The 25,224-nt window shown below is 38.0% G+C and overlaps 1 protein-coding gene across 8 annotated transcripts in view; it reads right to left on the bottom strand.

The window, feature by feature from the left end:
• The window catches only part of KCNN2 (potassium calcium-activated channel subfamily N member 2), a 476,417-nt gene that overhangs the window by 328,437 nt on the left and 122,756 nt on the right, over positions 1-25,224 (bottom strand). Inside the window, exon 3 of one of the 8 annotated variants that reach the window (XR_014058369.1) lies at positions 16,593-16,674. The exons of the other annotated variants lie outside the window; for them this stretch is intronic. The gene's annotated coding sequence lies outside the window, so the exon portion shown is untranslated. The remainder of the gene's footprint in view (positions 1-16,592; positions 16,675-25,224) is intronic. 8 annotated transcript variants of the gene reach the window in all.

The following is a 25,224-nucleotide window of genomic DNA, read 5'->3' as shown; positions in this document are numbered from 1 at the left end:
ATTATCATACACATATGGAATAAAAAAAAAAAAACTACCACACAATGGCACTCATCTCACATGCTAGCAAAGTAATGCTCAAAATCCTCCAAGTCAGGCTTCAACAGTAAGTGAACTGTAAAAGTCCAGATGTTCAAGCTGGATTAAGAAAAGGCAGAGGAACCAGAGATCAAATTGCCAACATCTGCTGGCTCATAGAAAAAGCAAGAGAGTTCCAGAAAAACATTATTTCTGCTTTATTGACTATGCCAAAGCCTTTGACTGTGTGGATCACAAGAAATTGTGGAAAATTCTGAAAGAGATGGGAATACCAGACCATCTGACCTGCTCCTGAGAAATCTGTATGCAGGTCAGGAAGCAACAGTTAGAACTGGACATGGAACGACAGACTGTTTCAAAATAGGAAAAGGGGTATATCAAGGCTGTATATCGTCACCCTGCTTATTTAACTTACATGCAGAATACATCATGCAAAATGTGGGGCTGGAGGAAGCACAAGCTGGAATCAAGATTGCTGGGAGAAATATCAATAACCTCAGATATGCAGGTGACACCACCCTAGTACCTTGTGCTCAAATAAGAACAAACATCAAATGCCTGAAGACATTGAAATAAAATGTCTCACCCCGACAACACCAAGATGGGCAAACGTTAAAGAGCATGGTAGAAACAACATTTGAAAGAAACAAAAAACCCGAAACTACCAGAGAAGACTCCAAAACTACTCTTAATTAGTATTCTTGGCAAGAAAATAAATATACTTACACCTATCAAAGATCCAGAAATAGCAAAATTCAAGCCTCCAAAACAATGAATAGCATTTAAAGTGTTCATTGTGCATATAAGAACAGCTCATGAACTCAGAACTTTCAAATTAAAAACTGACATAAAGCTCAGAGGGATGATGCCACAGAATGACTTACAATGTGAAAATGAGGACATTGGGTATTACAATGGGTACCTCCAGACTGCAGGAAATTTGGTGAAAAGTCATTATCCCATGCCAACTTTAGGAAGGTGACTTAAGTTTCTTTTATAACTATCAGAGGCATTTACAAGAAATAGCCTAAGTTTCACTTACGTTCTTGAAATGAGCTAGATTTAGTTTGCTTACATGACTTAAATAGTTATCACCTGGTCAGGGAATACTCAAGTCCCATCTCTGTTTTGTATTAATATTTAATTTTAGCACACTCATTAAGATAGAATAGTATGCTATTAAGAATAAAAGACACAGGTATGAAAATAATAGTTCCTAGAAACCAAATGCATGATGGAAAAACATTTAAAAATCAAAAGAATACCAGCTATACTTTAATAAAAATTTAAAAATCAAAGGAAGTATTGGAAAATAAGAGAACTTTTATAGGACAGAAAAAAAAAACAAAATGATTATGAAAACTTTAAGGGAGGAATCAGAATTAGAAGATGAATTTAGAAAGAGTCATTACCTGACTAGATGTCTGAGGGAAAAAAATAACAGAGATAATTGAAAGGAGGAAAATTCAAAGGAAATAATACTTGGGGATTTCCCAGAATGAAATGGAAGACCTATCAAATCCCTAGCAAGATGAATGAAGAAAGTCTTATGCTGAGACACAACACGATGAAATTTCAGAACACCAGAGACAAGGGAAATCCTTGACACTCCTAGTGAACAGCAAGACCATCAGTGATAAGGAGACAGATGACCAAGACTGATGGAAGGTTGTAACAACAGACTTCTCAACAACAGTTTATGCTGGGAGCCAGCTCACGAGATCCCACCCATGGCAAGGTCATGAGGAAGAGGACTGATCCGAGCATGGCTTCTCAGGCCTCAGGGATTCTCGGAAGGCTGCCTCAGCACTCACCTTAAAGATGATATCTGTCTTTCTGATGTCAGCTATAATAAACCTCTTCTTATTTTCTATGACTTAGGCAAAAGGCCTTTCCTGATTCCCTTCTAAAATAGATCATTCTGAAACCTCAAATCAACAAGGCCCCTGAACGGTAACACCCTAACAAAATTATCTAGGATATAGAGTATACTAATCCAAATTCCTCTTGCTAGCATATTGGTTTGTTTAATAAATGTGCATGTGCCTTTGGAGCTAGTGTGCATGACTGCTCTTTAACAATAAACAATATTGAGAGCCACCACACAGAAGGCCCCAATGGGCACAGAACCCTTCGTAGGAAAAAAGGCTTATTAAAAAATATAAGAAATATTGCTTTATGAAACTGTTACTTAGTCTATATTTACTCACTATGTTTTTGCTCTTAACGTATTTAGCCTATATAATGAAAGCATAATAGTTAGAGATTTATATAAATAGAAGTTTAGCTTTAATACAAATAATAAGACAATTGTTGATTTAACTGATGATTCTTACTTAGAGCTGACCTTCAGCTTGCTGTTCTATGACTTTATGGAACCACATTCTTTTCTGTTAAGCTCAAGGCGTAGGATAGATTACCGAAAACAGGTTTTACCTTGAAACTTTCTATTGATGAATTCTTTCCTGCTGTGCCTGATACAAAAGTGTTTTGACTGATCAACCCTTATCAATGGAGAGTCACAAGATGTTAGCAGGCCCCCAGGCCAGAAGATGATGTAAACAAAATGAACTAAGATATGCAAACGATGTCGGTAAGGGTCAACACTGTTGACCCATTAAACTGATTTGGTATGACTCTATACTTTACATTTGTTTCTATGTACCACTAAAAATATAAAAGCTGTCTTAAAAACAATAAAGTCAGGAGACACTTGGAAACACCGAGACTCGCTGTGTCTTCTCATTCGCATCGCCGACGCCGTCCATCCTGAGGGAACCCCTGGACCTGCTGGAGCTGGACTCCGGCAAGTTTATTGTTGTTATTGGTTAGTCACTAAATCCTGTCCAACTCTTTTGCAACCCCATGGACTACAGTCCGCCAGGCTTCTCTGTCCATGGGATTTCCCATGCAAGAATACTGGAGTGGGTTGCAGTTTTCTCCTCCAGGGGAGCTTCCCAACAGAGGGATGGAACTTGCGTCTCCTGCTTGGCAGAGGGAGCCTTTACCACCGGGCACAAACAATGCTGGGAGCTAAAAGGAAATGAAGACATGCTTCCAACATCGTGGAGGAAATGGATTTTTAACCAGAATTCTCTCCTTAGACAGACTGTCATCTAAAAGCAAGGATAAAGACATTTCAGGAATTCAAATTTAAAAACACAAAACCAAAACAAACTTCCCCTAAGTTCTTTCTTGGCAATTTATTGGAGGACATGACACATAAGAAAACAATAAAAGGAAGAATCAATAAAAGAGGGCAATGTGCTTTCAGGAGCACTCTGGGAAGAAGATGGGAGTTGCAGAACAGATTTTAAATTTTCCTGAGTTACCTGTAAAGAAAAACCCAATAGAATAAATGAAACAAAAACTAACGGGATGGACAAAATCTACAACAAACCCCACAATGCATCTTCCACCATCAAGAAATGGATAAGGAAGCTGTGGTACATATACACAATGGAATATTACTCAGCCATTAAAAAAATACATTTGAATCGGTTCTACTGAGATGGATGAAACTGGAGCCCATTATACAGAGTGAAGTAAGCCAGAAAGAAAAACAACAATACAGTATACTAATGCATATATATGGAATTTGAAAGATGGTAACAATAACCCTATATGCGAGACAGAATAAGAGACACAGATGCATGGAACAATTTTATGGACTCTGAGGGAGAAGGTGAGGGTGGGACGTTCTGGGAGAATAGCATTGAAATATGTATATTGTCATGTGTGGGGCAGAACACCATTCCATGTTCGATGCATGAGACAGGGGCTCGGGGCCGGGGCAATGGGATGACCCAGAGGGATGGGATGGGGAGGGAGGTGGGTGGGGGGTCCGGGAGGGGGAACACATGTGGACCCATGGCTGATTCATGTCAATGTATGGCAAAAACTATTACAATACTGTAAAGTAATTAGCCCCCAACTAAAATAAATAAATTTATTAAAAAAAGAAAAAAAAAAAAAAAGAAACATGAATGGGTGGGGAAGGACCACTGAAGTAGTAAAACCTGAGTTTTATCAACAGTGATGTGGATGAAACATACTGGAAAGCGAGGTGAGGTGGGAGAGACACAGGAATTTCTAGTTGCCTTGAGAGCTAGAGGAACCAAACACTCAAAGTTTCTATTTGTTTCTTAGTCTAAAATTTGTTAATAACTTCCTCTCCCTCCTCCTCTCCCTTAGCATCTAATTCAAAGGAATATCCTTTTACTCTCTGGAATGCTTCAAAGGCAATTATTAGGCTTACGCTACTTTTTGATGCTTACCCACTTCTCTCCCATCATTAATAAATTACATTATCTACATTGTTAGAGCACAAGACTTTAAAAAAGCTACTATAATCCCACAACTTGAGAACATTCATGTAACTTACAAAGTCAAAAAGTTTTGAGGGGCTTCTCTGGTAGTCCAGGGGCTAAGACTCCGAGCTCCCAATGCAGGGGACCTGGTTCAATCCCTGGTCAGGAAACTAGATCTCACATGCCTCAATTAAGAGTTCACACGCCACAACTAACAGATCCTGCATGCCACAACTCAGACTTAGCACGGTCAAATAAATACGTAATAAAATAAGTAAGGGATAAAATACAAATCTTTTCAAAGTTATAAAAAAAGTTTTAAGAGTTAAGGGGATCAAGTTAATTGGGCCAAACAGAAGTAGAAACTGGTCTATACTGGCAAACTTGATGTGTTATCATTTTATTTGTAACAACCATTTAGTCTTATTATTACAGGTGAATACATACTTAATACTTATTACTTGTCCCTACACTGATATTTTTCTACTTTGGCCTCCTGAAGGTCATAGTCGAGTACGTTCTGCACGAAGAGTTCATGACAGCAATATGCCTTGACTCTGAATGTTCACAGGAGTCTATTTACCCTTGACACTTGAAATTCACATAGCCTGAAGGTGAAAAGTGGTTCATATTTCCTGTTAATAAATTTTTATAACGACTTTATTGAGGTATCATTCACATTTAATGGAATTTACCCACTTAAAGTCACAATTCAGTGGTTTTTAGTATACTCCCAAGGTTGTTCACAATAAACTGTGAAAAATTCTGAAAGAGATGGGAATACCCAACCACCTGACCTGCCTCTTGAGAAATCTGTATGCAGGTCAAGAAGCAACAGTTAGATCTGGACATAGAACAACAGACTGGTTCCAAATTGGAAAAGGAGTACGTCAAGGCTGTATATTGTCATCCTGCTTATTTAACTTATATGCAGATACATCATGAAAAATACTGGGTTGGATGAAGCACAAGACAGAATCAAGATTACTGGGAGAAATATTTCAATAACCTCAGATATGCAGATGACACCACCCTCATGGCAGAAAGTGAAGAACTAAAGAGTCTCTTGATGAAAGTGAAAGAGCAGAGTGAAAAAGTTGGCTTAAAACTCAACATTCAGAGAACTAAGATCATGCCATCTGGTCCCATCACTTCATGGCAAATAGATGAGGAAGCAATGGAAACAGTGACAGACTTTAATTTTTTGGGCTCCAAAATCCCTGCAGATGGTGACTACAGCCATGAAATTAAAAGACGCTTACTCCTTGGAAGAAAAGTTATGACCAACCTAGATAGCATATTAAAAAGCAGAGACACTACTTCGTCAACAAAGATCTGTCTAGTCAAAGGTATGGTTTTTCCAGTAGTCATATATGGGTGTGAGAGCTGAACTATAAAGAAAGCTGAGTGCAGAGGAAGTGATGTTTTTGAACTGTAGTGTTGGAGAAGACTTGTGAGAGTCCCTTGGACTGCAAGGAGATCTAACCAGTCCATCCTAAAGGAAGTCAGTCCTGAATATTCTTTGGAAGGACTGAGGCAGAACCTGAAACTCCAATAGTTTGGCTTGATACAAAGAACTGACTCCTTGGAAAAGACCCTGATGCTGGAAAAGATTGAAGGCGGGAGGATAAAGGGACGACAGAGGATGAGATGGTTGGATGGCATCACCAACTCAATGGACATGAGTTTGAGTAAACTCCAGGAGGTGCTGATAGACAGGGAGGCCTGGTGTGCTGCAGTCCATGAGGTTGCAAAGAGTTGGACTCGACTCAGTGACTGAACTGAACTGAATGCATTATACAGTCTTTTGTAACTGGTTTCATTCATTTAGTAACATTGTACTAACTGGAAACAATGGAAACAGTGTCAGACTTTATTTTTGGGGGCTCCAAAATCACTGCAGATGGTGATTGCAGCCATGAAATTAAAAGACGCTCACTCCTTGGAAGGAAAGTTATGATCAACCTAGACAGCATATTAAAAAGCAAGACATTACTTTGCCAACAAAGGTACATCTAGTCAAGGCTATGGTTTTTCCAGTGGTCATGTATGGATGTGATGTGAGAGTTGGACTGTGAAGAAAGCTGGGCGCTGAAGAATTGATGCTTTTGAACTGTGGTGTTTGAGAAGACTCTTGAGAGTCCCTTGGACTGCAAGGAGATCCAGTCAGTCCTTCCTAAAGGAGATCAGTCCTGGGTGTTCATTGATAGGACTGATGCTGAAGCGGAAACTCCAATACTTTGGCCACCTCATGCGAAGAGCTGACTCATTTGAAAAGACCTTGATGCTGGGAAGGATTGGAGGCAGGAGAAGAAGGGAACGACAGAGGATGGGATGGTTGGACGGCATCACCAACTCAACGGACATGGGTTTGGGTGGACTCACGGAGTTGGTGATGGACAGGGAGGCCTGGTGTGCTGTGGTTCATGGGGTCGCAAAGAGTCGGACATGACCCAGCAACTGAAATGAACTGAACTGAACTGAACTGATACCACCTACAGTGATCAAGGCTCATTCCTTTTAATTCACATTTCTACTCACTTTTATAGATTATTTAATACTGCATGATAATTAGGCAATTCGGCCACAATCCAGTGCACTCTAAGCAGCAAGGGAATGATCCAGAAAACACAAAATGAAGTCAATGTAACATAAAAAGGACTGTGCAGTGTAGAAAGAAATCGGATTACTGGTAAATACTTCAGTGTCAGGAGGACCCACTGCAAAGTCATTTAGCCAGTGTTTCCCACATTGTGTGATTTTTACCAGACTATTCTCAGATATATTTAAAAAAAAAAATTTTTTTTTTTAAAGAGAAGAACCTTACGTTTAAGTGTATGTCCTACGGGCTATTTGTGTTACATACACAACCACCAAAACTTAGTCAATTTTACCCATACACAGTGTTTCACCAAAAGATAGGAGTGGCCTACTGAATTCTTTGACAGAAACTGTAGAATCCTTCCCTTCTTTTGGCATCATTTTGGCTTACTTCTTCCTACCATTCCTCAGCCAGCTGGCCAGAGGCTATATCCTTCTCAGTTCTCCTCATTCTCAAAGAACTCAGTACAATGCTTTCAAACTGAGTCTTTTATGCAACACTGGCTTGAGGCGATGCCTACAAAGTTTTGGAATTTTCACTAATAAGGAAATACCAGGTTATGCTATGGTAACACATTGCCCTCAAAATCTCAGGGGATTAACACAACAAAATATAGGTCTTTCTCCCTCTTCCTGTCCAACACTGGTAAGCCCACAGTGTGTTCCATGAAGCCACTCAGGGTTTTGGAGGCTCCAATATCAGATGACACTGCCATTTCAAAAAATGTACACTGTTACAAGGAAGAGAGAACATGACGAGCTGTCAGGCTCATTTTCACCTCTACTCACTTGGCAAAGCAGTCTAGGAAACCCAGAGGGAGAAAAAGAACTGCTGGACACTAGGAACTGTCCTTACACCCTGAGAAGGTACCTCTTTAGAGGCAGCACCATGAGCACAGGAAATTACTAGACTTGGTGACAAGAAACCTGTCTAATTTTGGACAAGATAATTCCATTTTTCTGGGCTTTAACTTGCAAAATAAGAAATTTAGCGGAAGAGGAACATTAGGATGTTAGAAACCCGCGTCCTATTACAGAAGGCTCAAGGCTTTAGGTGGTAAGTTTCATCACATTGTAAGAATTTTCTTCCAATATTAAACAAAAGAGGTCTTAATACTAAAATAGATTTGTTGTTGTTATTCAGTCGTCAAGTCATGTCCAATTTGTTGTGACCCCATGGACTGTAGCATGCTAGGCTCCTCCACTATCCCTCAGAGTTTACTCAAATTCATAGTAGACATTAAATCCAAAGGGGCCAAAAAACTTAAAAGTCTCCTCCCTCCTTCCTTCACTGTCCAGAGCATCTTCCACCCAGCAAAACAGCCTTGCATGGTGGGGCAAAAATAGAATGGCTTTCCTTTGCTATTAAGTTGAAATTCCTCTGTTAAACAAGGATGCTTCCAGAGTTTGAACCCAGTTGGAGGTAATAAATATCTCTTCCTCATTTGATACATAATATCTGATATTTATGATTTTAATATCAAACAAGATATGTAAAATAATGATTCTTCAAATTTTTTGGATAGAAACTGAGTATCATAAAACACTGGGAACTCACAATGACAAGGTCTGTTACAACTCTTAGAATAAAAAGGAAAGGGACCTCCACTAATGCTATTTCACTTGGTAAGTTTTCTAAACTTCCTACCATATCTGCTACCATTATACGAATATGGGTAAAGTACTATATTATAAAATGATTGGACTTGATAGGAAAGATCTAGAAAATTGTTTTAATTTGGGAGTTTATAAAATATTTAAGAATACTCTTTCTCTGAAGCACAATTATCTAGGTTGTTGCTTGACTCTCACAATATGGAGAAAGCCTGTGTCCAATGAAACCAATTTTGTCATGCAATGATTTCTACCTTAATTTGAATTGTACCAGGACTACCGAGGCCATGGCTACTAGGAGGGAATATAATCAGTAAGTTATTACAATTATAAAGCTGTATACTATGCTTACAGTAGGGGTAATACATTAGTGCCAGTCTTAAATCCGGGTAAGAAGCAGAGACCAATGTCAGGTTTGGCCTGAAATTTAATGCCATGTAACAAGTCACTGACAGAGGAGCCTGGTGGGCTACAGACCATGGGGTCGCAAAGATTTGGACATGACTGACCTACTGAAAAACAACAAGTCACTGCACAAGCAAACCTAAGGACATGATGATCTGCCTGGATAAACTTCTAAGATTCTGTCCCCACAGTAGCACGTGAGGAAGCTCACTGGCTATAGTACGTCTAAGTTTTATTGGAACCAGAACAGATTCAGTGATTTTTACTGGATTCAAATTCAATGAAGCCATCTGTGTTCATGAATTAGCTAACAAATGGCAGATATACAGATGCCACAAATAGGAAACAATTTATTGAGTAAACCTTCTACAATTTCATTCCATGTTATTAATAGTGAAATGATCCTTATAAAATAATTAGTTAAATAAACAAAAAGTGGGGGATGGAATATAAGGAAGCAAAATATATACATATATATATAATAATTATATTTCAGAATCTTCAAAAAGAGGGGTGTGGACTTTGGGAAGGAAGGAGTGAGGACTGGCAGACACTCTCCCAAGAAAAGCAATTTAACAAGTGCAAATTTAAAAAAAATCATTAATCATTCATATTCTCTGGAAATTGCCCTAAATGCATGTAACAAATGGATGAATATTCATTCAAGAAAATCTACTAAGTCTCAGTAGGAAGAGTGAGAGTCTGTGGCATTTGACCCATAACCCAGTCCATTACACCCATTTCCCCAGCTCCTAGGAAACTCTACCCCAGGCTTGTGCAGCCAAGACAGGAGCCCCCTCTTTCTTCAGCCCCCAGTTTGAAATCATAGTTTCACTACAGGAAAAGGAGACTTCTACTTTTCTCATCTCCCCTTCCTGCAAGCCCCATGTTGCAAAAGCACTACTCCAGGCAAGTCCAAAAGGACTGGGTCTGTATTCCCCCACCCAGTTACAACGTACAGTGCAGGAGACTTACCTGCAGTGCTATAATCTGAGAATACTGGGCCCTGATCACCTCTGCCTCCACTCGCTTATGGGATGGAAATTCCACACTGAGAGACCCAAGGTGAAAAGAAGCAAAACCAACAGAATTGTAGGGGAAAATAGGAAATTCAACAATGATAGCTAGAGACTTTAATAGCCTGATAATGGGTAGAACAAACTGGCAGAAGATTAACAGGAAACAGAAGATCTGAACAACTTTACAAACCAACTAGAACAAATCTCTCTAGAAAAACTCCACTGAACAGTAGAATATACCTTCTTCTCAAGCACACAAAACATTCTCCAGAGTAGACAAAGTGCTAAGCCACAAAACAAATCTCAACACATTTGAAACAACTGAAATAATAGAATGTATGTTTTCAGACCACAAAGGAATTAAATTAGAAATCAATAACTGAAGGAAATTTGAGAAATTGACAAATATCTGGAAGTTAAACACACTAATATCCTGTTGGTTAAAGAAGAGCAATAGAAAGGTTTAGAAGAGGGTGCAGTGACAAGTGGATGCCAACAAGTTAGATAACTTAGATGAAACTGACAAATTCCTAGAAAGACACAAAACTACCAAAATTGACTCAAGAATAAACAGAAAATCTTAGGCAAATCATGAATACAAAGATTGAATCAGTCATTTGCAAACTTCCCACAAAGTCCAGGCTCCAGCTGGCCCACCGGTGAATTCCACTCAGTTTTCAAAAAAGAATGAATACCAATCCTTTACAAACTCACGCAAAAAGTAGAAGAGGAAGGGACATTTCCCAGCTCATTTTATGATACTAGTACTGCCCTGTGCTGGATAACATCACTGACTCAATGGACATGGATTTGGGCAAACTCTGGGAGACAGTGAAGGACAGAGGAGCCTGGTCTGCTGCAGTCCATGGGGTCACAAAGAGTTGGACAGCACTTAGTGACTGAACAACTGCCCTGCTACAAAAGACATGACAAGAAATGAAAACTGTAAAATAATGCCACTCATGAATACAGAACAAAGATCCTAAGCAAAATCAAAGTGAATTCCACAACATATAAAAAATGTTAGATACTAAGGGGAAATTATACCAGGAAGACTGGTTTAACATCTGAAAATCAATTAATATAATCACCATATTAATAGAATAGCAGGGAAAATTGTATAATCATCACAACAGAGACCAAAAAAGTATTTTGAAAAATCCAATACTACTCATAATAAAAGTGCCCAGCCAACTAGGAGTAGCTAAGTGTCTACTTATCCTGATATAAGGTATCTACAAAAAACCTTCAGGTAATATCATATTTGGTGCTGGAGAAGACTCTTGAGAGTCCCCTGGATTGCAAGAAGATCAAACTAGTCAATTCTAAAGGAAATCCGTCCTGAATATTCATTGGAAGGACGGATGCTGAAGCTGAAGCTCCAATACTTTGACCACCTGATGCGAAGAACTGACTCATTGGAAAAGACCCTGACACTGGACAAGACTGAAGGCAGGAGCAAGAATGAAGGCGGGAGGAGAAGGAGACAACAGAGGATGAGATGGTTGGATGGCATCACTAACTCAATGGACATGAGTTTGAGCAAGCTCCGGGAGTTGGTGACGGACAGGGAAGCCTGGCGTGCTGCAGTCCATGGGGTTGCAAAAAGTCAGACACATCTCAGTGACTGAACAACAACAATATCATATTTAATGGTGAAAAAATGAATGCTTGCTTTTCCTTAACATCAAGAACAAGATAAGGATGTTTGTTCTCATCACTTCTGTTCTACACTGTACTAGAGGTTTTCATTACAGTAAATAGCCAGCAAAAAGATATAAAAGATGTAGACTGAAAGGGAGAGATGAAACTACCTCTATTCATAGATGACATGATCTTATACATAGAAAATCCTCAGGAATTAACTGAAATATTATTAAAACTAAGAAATTCAGCAAATCTTAGGGTAAATAAATTATAAAAACCCATTGAATTTTTATACACCAGCAGTAACACAAAAATAAAGAAAATTTCATTGATAATGGCAAAGAGAAAAAAATACTTAGATGTCCATTCTACAAAAGAATTGCAAAACCTACTTAAAATTTATAAAATATTATTAAAAGAAATTGAAGAATTTCTAAATAAATGGAAAGACAGCTCATATGTCGGCATCCTCATCTGCAAAATGATGCAGTCACAGTGGTAAACAATTTACCAGTTCTTCAAGTGGTTATCAGAATGGCCATTCCACTCCCAGGTATCAACTCAAGAGAAATGAAAACATATGTTTATACAAAACTTGTTCGTGAATGTTCATAGCAGTATCATTCACACAAACCAAAAAGTGATCATCAACAGATGAATAGATAAATAAAATGAGCTATATTCATATCATGAAACATTATTCAGCCATAAAAAGCAATATGATACTGACACCAGCTACAACATAGATGAAACTTGAAAACATGCTAAGTGAAACAAGCCAGTTATGAAAGGTCTCATATTGTATGATTCCATTTAGATGGAATATCCAGAATAGACAAATCCATAGAGACTGAAACTACACTGGTGGTTGTCTCAAGCAGGAGTAGTGGGAAAAGGGTAGGAATGTGGAGTGATTGCTAATGGATATGGGTTTCTTTTAGAGGAGGATGAAATACTGTGTGATGGATGCAGAACGCTGTGGGTATACTAAAAAACACTAAATTTTACACTTTAAATGGGTGAATGGTATAGCATGTGTATTATATCTCAATAAAGTTATTTAAGAAATATTTAAGAATAAAATCACACACATTTGCAGAGTAAATTTCTCTTTTAATAGAGTAAATTTCTCTTTTAATAGAGTAAATTTCTCTTTATTCTTCAAAATTTTCCTCACTTCCTTAGACCTTCACTTTTTTCATATGACTTTTGGAATCAGCTTTTCTGATTCCTCAAAAACTCCTTGAGGATTTGAGTTAGAAATGAAGTGAGCTCATGCATTTGGGAGAATAGAGATTTCACAATACTGAGTCTGACTTTAATGAGCAGGTTATATCCATAACCCCCTCTTCTTCACTGTCTTCTTTTTTACAATTAAATATTTCATTTTTTCACATGATGAACTTTTATAGTTTCAAAAGGTTAACTCCTAGTTACTATTTTTTTACAATAATGAATAAAATTTTATTGTATGAATTCAGTTTCAATCTGTTAGAGAACAGGGATTCTGTCAAGTTTTATATATAGATCAATATATTTTACATATATATTCAATAAACTTGCTGTATTTTTATTAGTATTAAAAACTTACTTGTGTGGCACCTTGAATGCTCTGTGTACACACTGTTTAGACTGCAGTTGACACCAGGATTGTACTTTCTAATCTTTGTATATTTTTATCACTCTTATCTTTTTTTTTTTTCAGTTCTACTTCAATATATTTTTTTTTTTGACCATCTTTGCGCCTTAATTTTCTTTTTTTTTTTTTTTTTTATAAATTTATTTCTTTTAGTTGGGGGCTAATTACTTTACAATATTGTAATAGTTTTTGCCATACATTGACATGAATCAGCCATGGGTTTACATGTGTTCCCCTTCCTGGACCCCCCACCCACCTCCCTCCCCATCCCATCCTTCTGGATCATCCCATTGCCCCGGCCCTGAGCCCTTGTCACATGCATCGAACATGGAATGGTGTTCTGTTTCACATATGATAATATACATGTTTCAATGCTATTCTCCCAGAACGTCCCACCCTCACCTTCTCCCTCAGAGTCCATAAAATTGTTCCATGCATCTGTGTCTCTTATTCTGTCTCGCATATAGGGTTATCGTTACCATCTTTCAAATTCCATATATATGCATTAGTATACTGTATTGTTGTTTTTCTTTCTGGCTTACTTCACTCTGTATTCACTCTTATCTTTTATATTAAGACTTAGAATAAAACTTTTATACCAGCTTATTACTAATGTCCTAGCATCCTTAGACACAGAAACATAAATGGTATAGAGATAATGTTTGCCTTCACTGTCTGTAGAAACATGCTGCAAGAAATAGGTCTGTGGTCATTTGCCTAGTTAATTACTCTGATCTAAAAGAATCAAGAGGGCCAAATGGTCACATGCTGGACTAGGTCTCTAGGTTAAACCCCTAAGGTGCCAGGAAGACTGAAGCCCTACTTCCCTACTGCTGCTGCTGCTAAGTCGCTTCAGTCGTGTCCGACTCTGTGCGATCTCATAGACAGCAGCCCACCAAGGCTCTGCCGTCCCTGGGATTCTCCAGGCAAGAACACTGGAGTGGGTTGCCATTTCCTTCTCCAATGCGTGAAAATGAAAAGTGAAAGTGAAGGCGCTCCCTACTTCCCTAGGTATTTACATTTCAAATAATATAAATGCCAGACTTTGAACACATCTCTAGGTCTTAAAGACCAGCCAGTAGCCATTTATCAGGCCCTTGGAAAGATGTATATATATTTCTAAATGTTAAACTGAGAATCCAGGATCCTTTCTATCCCATCTCAAATAAATAAAAATGTATGTCTTCTCTTTCATGAGGGAAGGAGGTGGCTGTCTCTCTCCTGTATATAAAAAGATTAAATTCATTATTCTCCAAACCTCACCTACTGTCCAACTACTCTTATAGACTTGTACATTGGCTTTTATTGCATTAAAACAAAGTAAGGCTTGGAATGAAGTGGTTAGGAGAGGCGATGTGCTTATTGTTTACTAAAGACAACTAATAATAACACACACACTCTGAGAATGCCTCATAAGTCATACAGTACCAAATTAATAAACATGAATGCTAACGACTCACCATATTAGATTTTTCAAATGTTAAACATTTCTGCCTTCCTGAGACAAACCCCAGTCGATGATAATATATCTAATTTTAAACATTTTTTAATGATGGGTGTATCACATGAACTTCTGTGTCAACATTCATATGGAGACTCTTGTGATTTTATTACCCTTTTCTATCAAGTTTGTTATTACTGTTTTAAGAGCTTAATAACTGGGTAGGTGGTTTAGCTTCTTTCTCTGTGACAGCTTGTATGAAATAAAAATAATTTGCCCTTAAATAAAAATAATAAGCCTTGAAGGATTGTTTAACATATCCTGTAACATCGTCTGAGCCTGGTGTCTTAATGGGGGAGGGGGGAGGGCAACTGGTTCCAAAGCTTTAGTGCTTGATAGTTTACTTCTTCTCAAGTGAATTTTTAAAATTTCTAAGTAAATTGTGCACTTCATTTATGCTTTCAAAGTTAAGTTTTATAGTAGGTCTTCAGGCTGATACTGATTATCTTTTGTTGACTTTCAACTTCAGCGCACAAGCGTCTCCCTGGCTATGCACTGATTTTTGTATCTGGGATCTTCCCATCTTTGCTTTTAAACTCAGATTACTGACTGATTGATTATACTTTATCCAGTATGAATGAGGGAGAAGGCACTGGCACCCCACTCCAGTACTCTTGCCTGGAAAATCCCATGGACGGAGGACCTGGTAGGCTGTGGTCCATGGGGTTGCTAAGAGTCGGACACAACTGAGCAGCTTCACTTTCACTTTTCACTTCATGCCTTGGAGAAGGAAATGGAAAACCACTCCAGTGTTCTTGCCTGGAGAATCCCAGGGATGGAGGAGCCTGGTGGGCTGCCGTCTATGGGGTCGCACAGAGTCAGACATGACTGAAGTGACTTAGCAGCAGCAGCAGCAGCAGTATGAATGAGACTTCTTTTACCAGCTCAGTCTTTCATATTGACCACAAAACTGCACTTCATTTTCCTCTCTCAGTGGCTGTTTTTACCCTTTTCTCAGCTCTTTATTCCAATTTCTGACGGGTTAATTTGAGAATATACTTTTATAAGTACTACCAAATACAATCTAGCACTTTTTCATCTTGGATTATTGGGGGTGGCCATATTGTAGCCAAATTTCCAGGACTATCTGATGACACCAAATTGTGAGGCAAAAAACCACTTATAAACATGTACTTATTTAGTATATTTGGTCATAGGACTAAATTATAATTTTCCACTAATAGATGTCATCTAAGATTGCAGACATTCCACAATTCCTCAGTCAAAGAAAGAGGAAGGAAACTGACATTTAAATTTGCTAGAAATTAAATAATCAGTAACATGAAAAATATAGAGAAATGAACAATATAAATCAGGCTGCTCTCATTCTGCTCTACAGGCTTTGGCCTCAGCTACAGAGTTCATCTCAACTATTACTACAAAGAAATATTCAACTGTCTCCTTAATGTAGTCACCATTATATTTCAGCCTGCTCCCAACACAACTGTCTTCAACCAGGTCACACCAAATGTTTTACCCAAATCAGCTGATGAGCACCTCTTAGCATGATTCTTTGGCTTTGGCTCCCTCCTTGTCATTAGCCAAATTCCTTGAATTTTGAGTAATCATCCAACTTTTGCTGATGGATAAAATGCAAGTCCCATTTCCCTGCTGAATCAATCACTGTCTTATTTTTTAAGATCGCCATATGGTCTAAAATAATACTCACATATAAGGATGGATAGAGTCTTACATCCAAATATTATTCTTAATATCTTTGGAAGAGGAGATTTAGACCAAGAAAGGTTAAAAAGCTTGCACTAGGACACATACATGTAGATAATGTTAGAGCAGGCCTTGAACTTCATTCTACTTACTCCTAGTCCTGTGCATTCTCCACTCTTTCATGTTTTCCCCTCTTTCCTTTTTCCCATTTTTAACTCCAGCATCCTGAATCACCTAGAAGATAGTACAAGATGCTCATGAGAACTAAGAGCCATACTTATTCGTCACCAAACACCAACCTTTCTAAAAGTTGAAATAGAGGCTTATACTGCATGCATTGGAAAAGGAAATGGCAACCTACTCCAGTATTCTTGCCTAGACAATCCCAGGGACAGAGGAGCCTGGTGGGCTGCTGTCTATGGGGTCGCACAGAGTCGGACACAACTGATGTGACTAAGCAGCAGCAGCACTGCAGCATTTAAGTACTAAAAATGGTCTTACTAGACTAGTAAATTTACTGTTCCTTATAGTTAAAATTTTCTGTTATAAACAAGTGAGATAAAATGACCGCTGTTAAATAATGCACAGATACATATTACAAAAATAAAAACAAAAACTCCTTAAATTCAATAAAATTACACTTATTACAAACTCAATTCCAAAAAGAAATCATTTTAAGGATAATCTGAAGCCTCAGAAATTATGGTTAGTACGATAAGGAGAAAGGGATCAGATTTCTAACATTTGAGTGGTAATGGAGATAGGAAAAATGGCAAGCATTTTCCATTGTTTATCTCAATCAATCTTTAAACAAAAGGGAATCACTAGAACTTCACTAGCTAGTTATTCTGACTAATTTTCAAAACATCATCACATATTCTTAAATACAAGCATACATTCTCAACCTTGTGGCCAAGGTAAACTGGATAAAATATCACAGCACAGGGCCATACTATAATATTATTCTAAAGAGGGCTTCCCTGGTGGCTCACTGATTAAAAATCGTCAATACACAGGACACAGGTTTAATCCCTGGTCCAGGAAGATTCCACATGCTGCAGTGCAACTAAGCCCATGTACCACAACTATTGAGCCAGTGCTCTAGAGCCCATGAGAAACTACTGAGCTGAAAAATTCCAACTACAGAAGCCCATGTACCTAGAGCCTATGCTCTGCAAAAGAAACCACTGCAATGAGAAACCCACATACTGCAACTTGAGAGTAGCCCTCACTCGCTGCAACTGGAGATGGTCCATGCATAGCAATGAAGATCCAGTGCGGGCATAAATAAATCTTAAAAAAAAAATATTCTAAAGGGTAACTCATACTAAAAATTACAAACTTTTCTCAATAATTCTGAAAAAATGGCATATAATTTCTTCATGATTGTACAATATGAAATCAAAACATGGTTTCAGAAACTTTTATTTCTATAGATATTTTTATACTTTGATCTGGCTCACTTGCTTTAATTGCCCAGTACTGTGAGGAGTTGATCAACATTGTTACCAAGCTGATAACGTTTTGGGGTTTTACCAGTTAAGTCATCCCTTTTGAATTCCTCACCAATCAAAGCATTTCCAAATTCTCTTGGACAGTCCTGATCATTTATAGTGTTTATTTTCAGCTAGGCATTGTACCCTAAGTTTTTTGCAGTAAACACAAGCTTTTCACATGTCACCATCCATAGAAGAAACTAAAACATCTAAGTACTCAGAATGCTATAGCTATAAGGGCAGAGATGAGGAAGTGAGCAATGTGAACTAGTGGAAAGAACACTAGGACTGAAAGCTATTAGATCATGTCTAAGACCTAAAGGAGAGATAAGAAAGCCTTCCTCAGAGATCAATGCAAAGAAATAGAGGAAAACAATAGAATGGGAAAGACTAGAGATCTCTTTAAGAAAATTAGAGATACCAAAGGAACAATTCATGCAAAGATGGGCTCAATAAAGGACAGAAATGGTAGGGACCTAACAGAAGCAGAAGATATTAAGAAGGGGTGGCAAAAATACACAGAAGAACTGTACAAAAAAGATCTTCACGACCCAGATAATCACGATGGTGTGATCACTCACCTAGAGCCAGACATCCTGGAATGTGAAGTCAAGTGGGCTTTAGGAAGCATCACTACGAACAAAGCTAGTGGAGGTGATGGAATTCCAGTTGAGCTATTTCAAATCCTAAAAGATGATGCTGTGAAAGTGCTGCACTCAATATGCCAGCAAATTTGGAAATCTCAGCAGTGGCCACAGGACTGGAAAAGGTCAGCTTTCACTCCAATCCCAAAGAAAGGCAATGCCAAAGAATGCTCAAACTACCACACAATTGCACTCATCTCACACGCTAGTAAAGTAATGCTCAAAATTCTCCAAGCCATGCTTCAACAATATGTGAACTGTGAACTTCCAGATGTTCAAGCTGGTTTTAGAAAAGTCAGGGGAACCAGAGATCAAATTGCAAACGTCTGATGGATCATCAAAAAGCAAGAGAGTTCCAGAAAAACATCTATTTCTGCTTTATTGACTATGCCAAAGCCTTTGACTGTGTAGATCACAACAAACTGTGGAAAATTCTGAAAGAGATGGGAATACCAGACCACCTGGCCTGGCTCTTGAGAAATCTGTATGCAGGTCAGGAAGCAACAGTTAGAACTGGACATGGAACAACATGCATGCATGCTAAATTACTTCAGTCATGTCCGACTCTGTGCAACCCCATAGACAGCAGCCCACCAGGCTCCTCTGTCCCTGGGATTCTCCAGGCAAGAATACTGGAGTGGGTTGCCATTTCCTTCTCCAACACATGCATGCATGCTAAGTCACTTAGGTCGTGTTCAACTCTGTGTGACCCTATGGACAGCAGCCCACCAGGCTCCTCTGTCCCTGGGATTCTCCATGCAAGAATATTGGAGTAGGTTGCCATTTCCTTCTCCAGAGGAAAAACAGACTGGTTCCAAATAGGAAAAGGAGTACATCAAGGCTGTATCTTGATGTACTCAACTTATATGCAGAGTACATTTAACTTATTTAACGTATATGCAGAGTATATCATGATAAACACTGGGCTGGATGAAGCACAAGCTAGAATTAAGATTGCCAGGAGAAATATCAATAACCTCAGATATGCAGATGACATCACCCTTATGGCAGAAAGCGAAGAACTAAAGAGCCTCTTGATGAAAGTCAAAGAGCAGCGTGAAAAAGTTGGCTTAAAGCTCAACATTCAGAAAACTAAGATCATGGCATCTGTCCCATCACTTTGTGGTAAACAGATGTGGAAACAGTGGAAACAGTGGCTGACTTTATTTTTCTGGGCTCCAAAATCACTGCAGATGGTGACTGTAGCCATGAAATTAAAGACACTTACTCCTTGGAAGAAAAGTTATGACCAACCTAGACAGCATATTAAAAAGCAGACACATTACTTTGTCCACAAAGGTCCATCTAGTCAAGGCTGTGGTTTTTCCAGTAGTCATGTATGGATGTGAGAGTTGGACTATAAAGAAAGCTGAGTGCCGAAGAACTGATGCTTTTGAACTGTGGTTAGAGAAGACTCTTGAGAGTCCCTTGGACTGCAAGGAGATCCAACCAGTCTGTCCTAAAGGAGATCAGTCCTGAATATTCATTGGAAGGACTATGTTGAAGCTGAAACTCCAATCCTTTGGCCTCCTGCTGCGAAGAGCTGACTCATTGGAAAAGACCCTGACGCTGAGAAAGATTGAAGGAGGGAGGAGAAGGGGACGACAGAGGATGAGATGGTTGGATGGCATCACCAACTCAATGTACATGAGTTTGTGCAAGCTCTGGGAGTTGGTGATGGACAGGGAGGCCTGGCATGCTGCAGTCCATGGGGTTGCAAAGAATCAGACACAACTGTGTGACTGAACTGAACTGACTACCTAACTGTCATTATCAGGGTATGTATTTTTTGGCATGCTACTTTATTCTTCTTGGACTTAATCCTTATATTAGAAAAGATGGAAGGTTTAAAATCAATGGCCTGATCTTCCACCTTCAAAATTTGTGAAAAGAAAGTAAATTCAAAAAAGTAGAAGGAAGAAGATAGAAAATATCAGAACAACAACAAAAAATCAATGAAATGTAAAACAAGCAAACACAGACAAAGCTAAAAAACCTAAAAGTTAATGTTTTGAAAAGATTACAAAATTTATAAATGCCTAGCTGGTCTGATCAAGGGGAAACAAGTAGCACACACAAATTATCAACAATAAGAATGAAAATGGAGTTATAACTATAGATCCCAGAGAAATAACAGGATAGTAAGAGAATATTATGAACAATTTTATACAACAAATTCAAGTTAGATGAAAAGGACAAATTCTTAAAAAACCAGAACTCAGTAAAAGTGACAAAAGATGAAGCAGAAAATCTGAATATTTTTATATTTATCAAAAAAATTCAAAATTTACAACTATTCTATGAAGAAAACTTCTTGCAAAATTATTTTATTGAATAATTTTCTTTAATATTTAAGGAGTGAATAATACTAATCTTACACAAACCCTGAAACAGGGAAAGGATAAACATTCCAAACTTATTTATGAAGGCAGCATAATTCTGATATTAAAAATGACAAAGATATTCTAATAAATAAAACTACAAATCAATAATATTCATAATCTTATGACAAGTTTTGGATATATTTGTCAGTTGAATCTAGACTTACATCAAAACAATAATACATCAAATCAAATAAAGTTTGTTCAAGAAATGCCAGATTGTTGGAAACATTTAAAAAATAAATCAATGAGATTCATTTATTAATATTTTTATAAAGAAGAAAAAAATGGCCATTTCAATATAAGCAGAAAATTTTTTTAACAAATTCAGCATACAGTTGTGAAAAAAAAATGTTCTCAACAAACCAAGAAAAAGAAAGTTCTCATTCTCATTAAGGGTATCCGTGAAATAATTACAGCTAACATTATATTTAATGGTTAAGTATTTATGCTTTCCCCTAAGTTATAAAATAGGGTAATAATGCCCACTTTCAAAATTTCTATTCAACATTGTACTGAAAGCTATAGACATTGAAATAAGGTAACAAAAAGGAATAAGCATAACAATCAGAAACAAAGAAGTAATATTATCACTACATTCCAACAGTATAATTGTTCACATAGAAAATCCTATAAAATTTAAAAACTACTAGAAATTAATAATCTAATTTAGCAAGGTTGGGAGATACATGGTTAACATAAAATTCAACTGTATAATCATATGCTAGCAGCTAACAATGGAAAATATGAATAGAAAAACATTTTTTACAATTGTGTAAAAACACATAAAATGTTTAGAAATAAGTTTAAAAGAGAATATTAAAGTTGTCTATACTTTAAATTATAAAATATTCCTGGAAGAAATTAAAGAAAAACTAGATGGAGAAGCTCTATACAGTCAGCAAAAACAAGACCAGGAGCAGACTGTGGCTCAGATCATGAACTGCTTATTGCCAAATTCAGACTTAAATTGAAGAAAGTAGGGAAAACCACTAGATCATTCAGGTATGACCTAGATCAAATCCCTTATGAGTATACAGTGGAAGTGAGAAATAGATTTAAGGGACTAGACCTGATAGACAGAGTGCCTGATGAACTATGGACAGAGGTTCGGGACATTGTACAGGAGACAGGGATCAAGAAAATCCCCATGGAAAAGAAATGCAAAAAAGCAAAATGGCTGTCTGAGGAGGCCTTACAGATAGCTGGGAAGAGAAGAGAAGCGAAAAGCAAAGGAGGAAAGAAAAGATATTCTCATCTGAATGCAGAGTTCCAAAGAATAGCAAGGAGAGATAAGAAAGCCTTCCTCAGCGATCAGTGCAAAGAAATAGAGGAAAACAACAGATTGGGAAAGACTAGAGATCTCTTCAAGAAAATTAGAAATACCAAAGGAACATTTCATGCAAAGATGGGCTCGATAAAGGACAGAAATGGTATGGACCTAACAGAAGCAGAAGATATTAAGAAGAGGTGGCAAGAATACACAGAAGAACTGTACAAAAAAGATCTTCAGGACCCAGATAATCATGATGGTGTGATCACTCACCTAGAGCCAGACATCCTGGAATGTGAAGTGAAGTGGGCCTTAGAAAGCATCACTACGAACAAAGCTAGTGGAGGTGATGAAATTCCAGTTGAGCTATTTCAAATCCTCAAAGGTGATGCTGTGAAAGTGCTACACTCGATATGCCAGCAAATTTGGAAATCTCAGCAGTGGCCACAGGACTGGAAAAGGTCAGTTTTCGTTCCAATCCCAAAGAAAGGCAATGCCAAAGAATGCTCAAACTACTGCACAATTGCACTCATCTCACATTCTAGTAAAGTAATGCTCAAAATTCTCCAAGCCAGGCTTCAGCAATACGTGAACCGTGAACTTCCAGATGTTCAAGCTGGTTTTAGAAAAGGCAGAGGAACCAGAGATCAAATAGCCAATATCCGCTGGATCATTGAAAAAGCAAGAGAGTTCCAGAAAAATATCTATTTCTGCTTTATTGACTATGCCAAAGCCTTTGACTGTGTGGATCACAATAAACTGTGGAAAATTCTGAAAGAGATGGGAATACCAGACCATCTGACCTGTCTCTTGAGAAACCTGTATGCAGGTCAGGAAGCAACAGTTAGAACTGGACATGGAACAACAGACTGGTTCCAAATAGGAAAAGGAGTCCGTCAAGGCTGTATATTGTCACCCTGCTTATTTAACTTATATGCAGAGTACATCATGAGAAATGCTGGGCTGGAAGAAACACAAGCTGGAATCAATATTGCCGGAAGAAATATCAATAACCTCAGATATGCGGATGACACCACCCTTATGGCAGAGAGTGAAGAAAAACTAAAGAGCCTCTTGATGAAAGTGAAGGAGGAGAGTGAAAAAGTTGGCTTAGAGCTCAACGTTCAGAAAACCAAGATCATGGCATCTGGTCCCATCACTCCATGGGAAATAGATGGGGAAACAGTGAAAACAGTGTCAGACTTTATTTTTGGGGGCTCCAGAATCACTGCTGATGGTGACTGCAGCCATGAAATTAAAAGACGCTTACTCCTTGGCAGGAAGGTTATGGCCAACCTAGATAGCATATTTAAAAGCAGAGACATTACTTTGCCAACAAAAGTCCGTCTAGTCAAGGCTATGGTTTTTCCAGTGGTCATGTATGGATGTGAGAGTTGGACGGTGAAGAAAGCTGAGCGCTGAAGAATTGATGCTTTTGATCTGTGGTGTTGGAGAAGACTCTTGAGAGTCCCTTGGACTGCAAGGAGATCCAATCAATCCATCCTAAAAGAGATCAATCCTGGGTGTTCATTGGAAGGTCTGATGTTGAAGCTGAAACTCCAGTACTTTGGGCACCTCATGCGAAGGGTTGACTCATTGGAAAAGACCCTAATGCTGGGTAGGATTGGGGGCGGGAGGAGAAGAGGACGACAGAGGATGAGATGGTTGGATGGCATCACCAACTCGATGAACACGGGTTTGGGTAGACTCCGGGAGTTGGTGATGGACAGGGAGGCCTGGCGTGCTGCGGTTCATGGGGTCGCAGAGAGTCGGACACGACTGAGCGACTGAACTGAACTGAACTGAACTGAATGCTAATTATTGGCAAGGTCAATATTGTTGCAACATAATTTCTTCTCTGTAGAGCCAATGCAGTTTCACGGTAATTTTGCAGTCATTTTTATGAAACTGAAGAGATGATTCTGAATTTTATATAGGGATATAAAGAGCCATGAACTCATAGCATGTTTAAAATAAGAATAAAAAGAAGAAAGTTGAAGGAATTACACCGCTTGGTTCCTAGGGTTACTATAAAACTAGAGTAATAGAGACAGATCAACAGACAAAATTAATAACTAGATCAATGTATTAATAACAAAAACAGAGAATCCAGAAGTAGACCCATATTTCTAAGGTCATTTGATGTTAAATACGAGGCTAAAGTAACTCAATCAAGGAAAAGAACGTATTTTTCAATAAATGTCCTAGAATAAATGGATAGTCATATTAAAATAACAACAACAACAACATTTACTCCTGCCCTACACACACACAAATTAATTTGCAGTGGACCAGGGACCTAAACATAAAAGGTAGAATACTAAAGGTTTTGGAACACAGAATGGTATCTTTTAAACTTAGAGGTAAACAAAATTTCTCAAATAGAAGGGAGAAAGCAATAATAATAAAAGAAAATATTGATGAATCAGACGTTATCACAAGTAAAATTTTGGGCTTAACAAAGGGTATCATTGGGAAAATGAAGAGCACTTACAAACTGGTAATAAAAGGATACAGAATCTAACAAAAGGGAAATTAAATGAAAAGATTTCACAAAAGAAGATGTATTAATACCCATTACACATTTGAAAATACTGCGTATATTTATTCAGCAGGAAAAGGCAAATTAAACTATAAGGAGATACCAGTGCCTACAAAGCAAAATGAGTAAAATTAAAGACTCACAAAAATCAAATATTGGGAGGGAAGTGAATCACCTGAAACTCCTATACATATAACTACTTCAGAGAAACATTTGGCAGTTTCAAAAAAATTAAATAAAGTAAAACTAAAAAGTAAATATACACCTACTCTCCAACCAAGAAGTTTGATAACTAGATATTCATCCAAAATAATAGAAAAACATATGTCAGAGATGTGTCTGAGGTTTATTCTCGTCTCCTTGCTTGAATGCTTTGTCAATCAGTTCTTTTTCAACTGCAAACCTTGACCAGCATCTCAGCGTTTGGCTGGCTGTGCACTGGGCAAAT

This window comes from Giraffa tippelskirchi, chromosome 7 (assembly GCF_054371585.1).
Source record: "Giraffa tippelskirchi isolate mGirTip1 chromosome 7, T2T-mGirTip1v1.2.pri, whole genome shotgun sequence".
NCBI classification, from domain to species: domain Eukaryota; kingdom Metazoa; phylum Chordata; class Mammalia; order Artiodactyla; family Giraffidae; genus Giraffa; species Giraffa tippelskirchi.
Note: the sequence above shows the minus strand (reverse complement) of the source record. Positions and strands in the feature narration are given on the sequence as shown.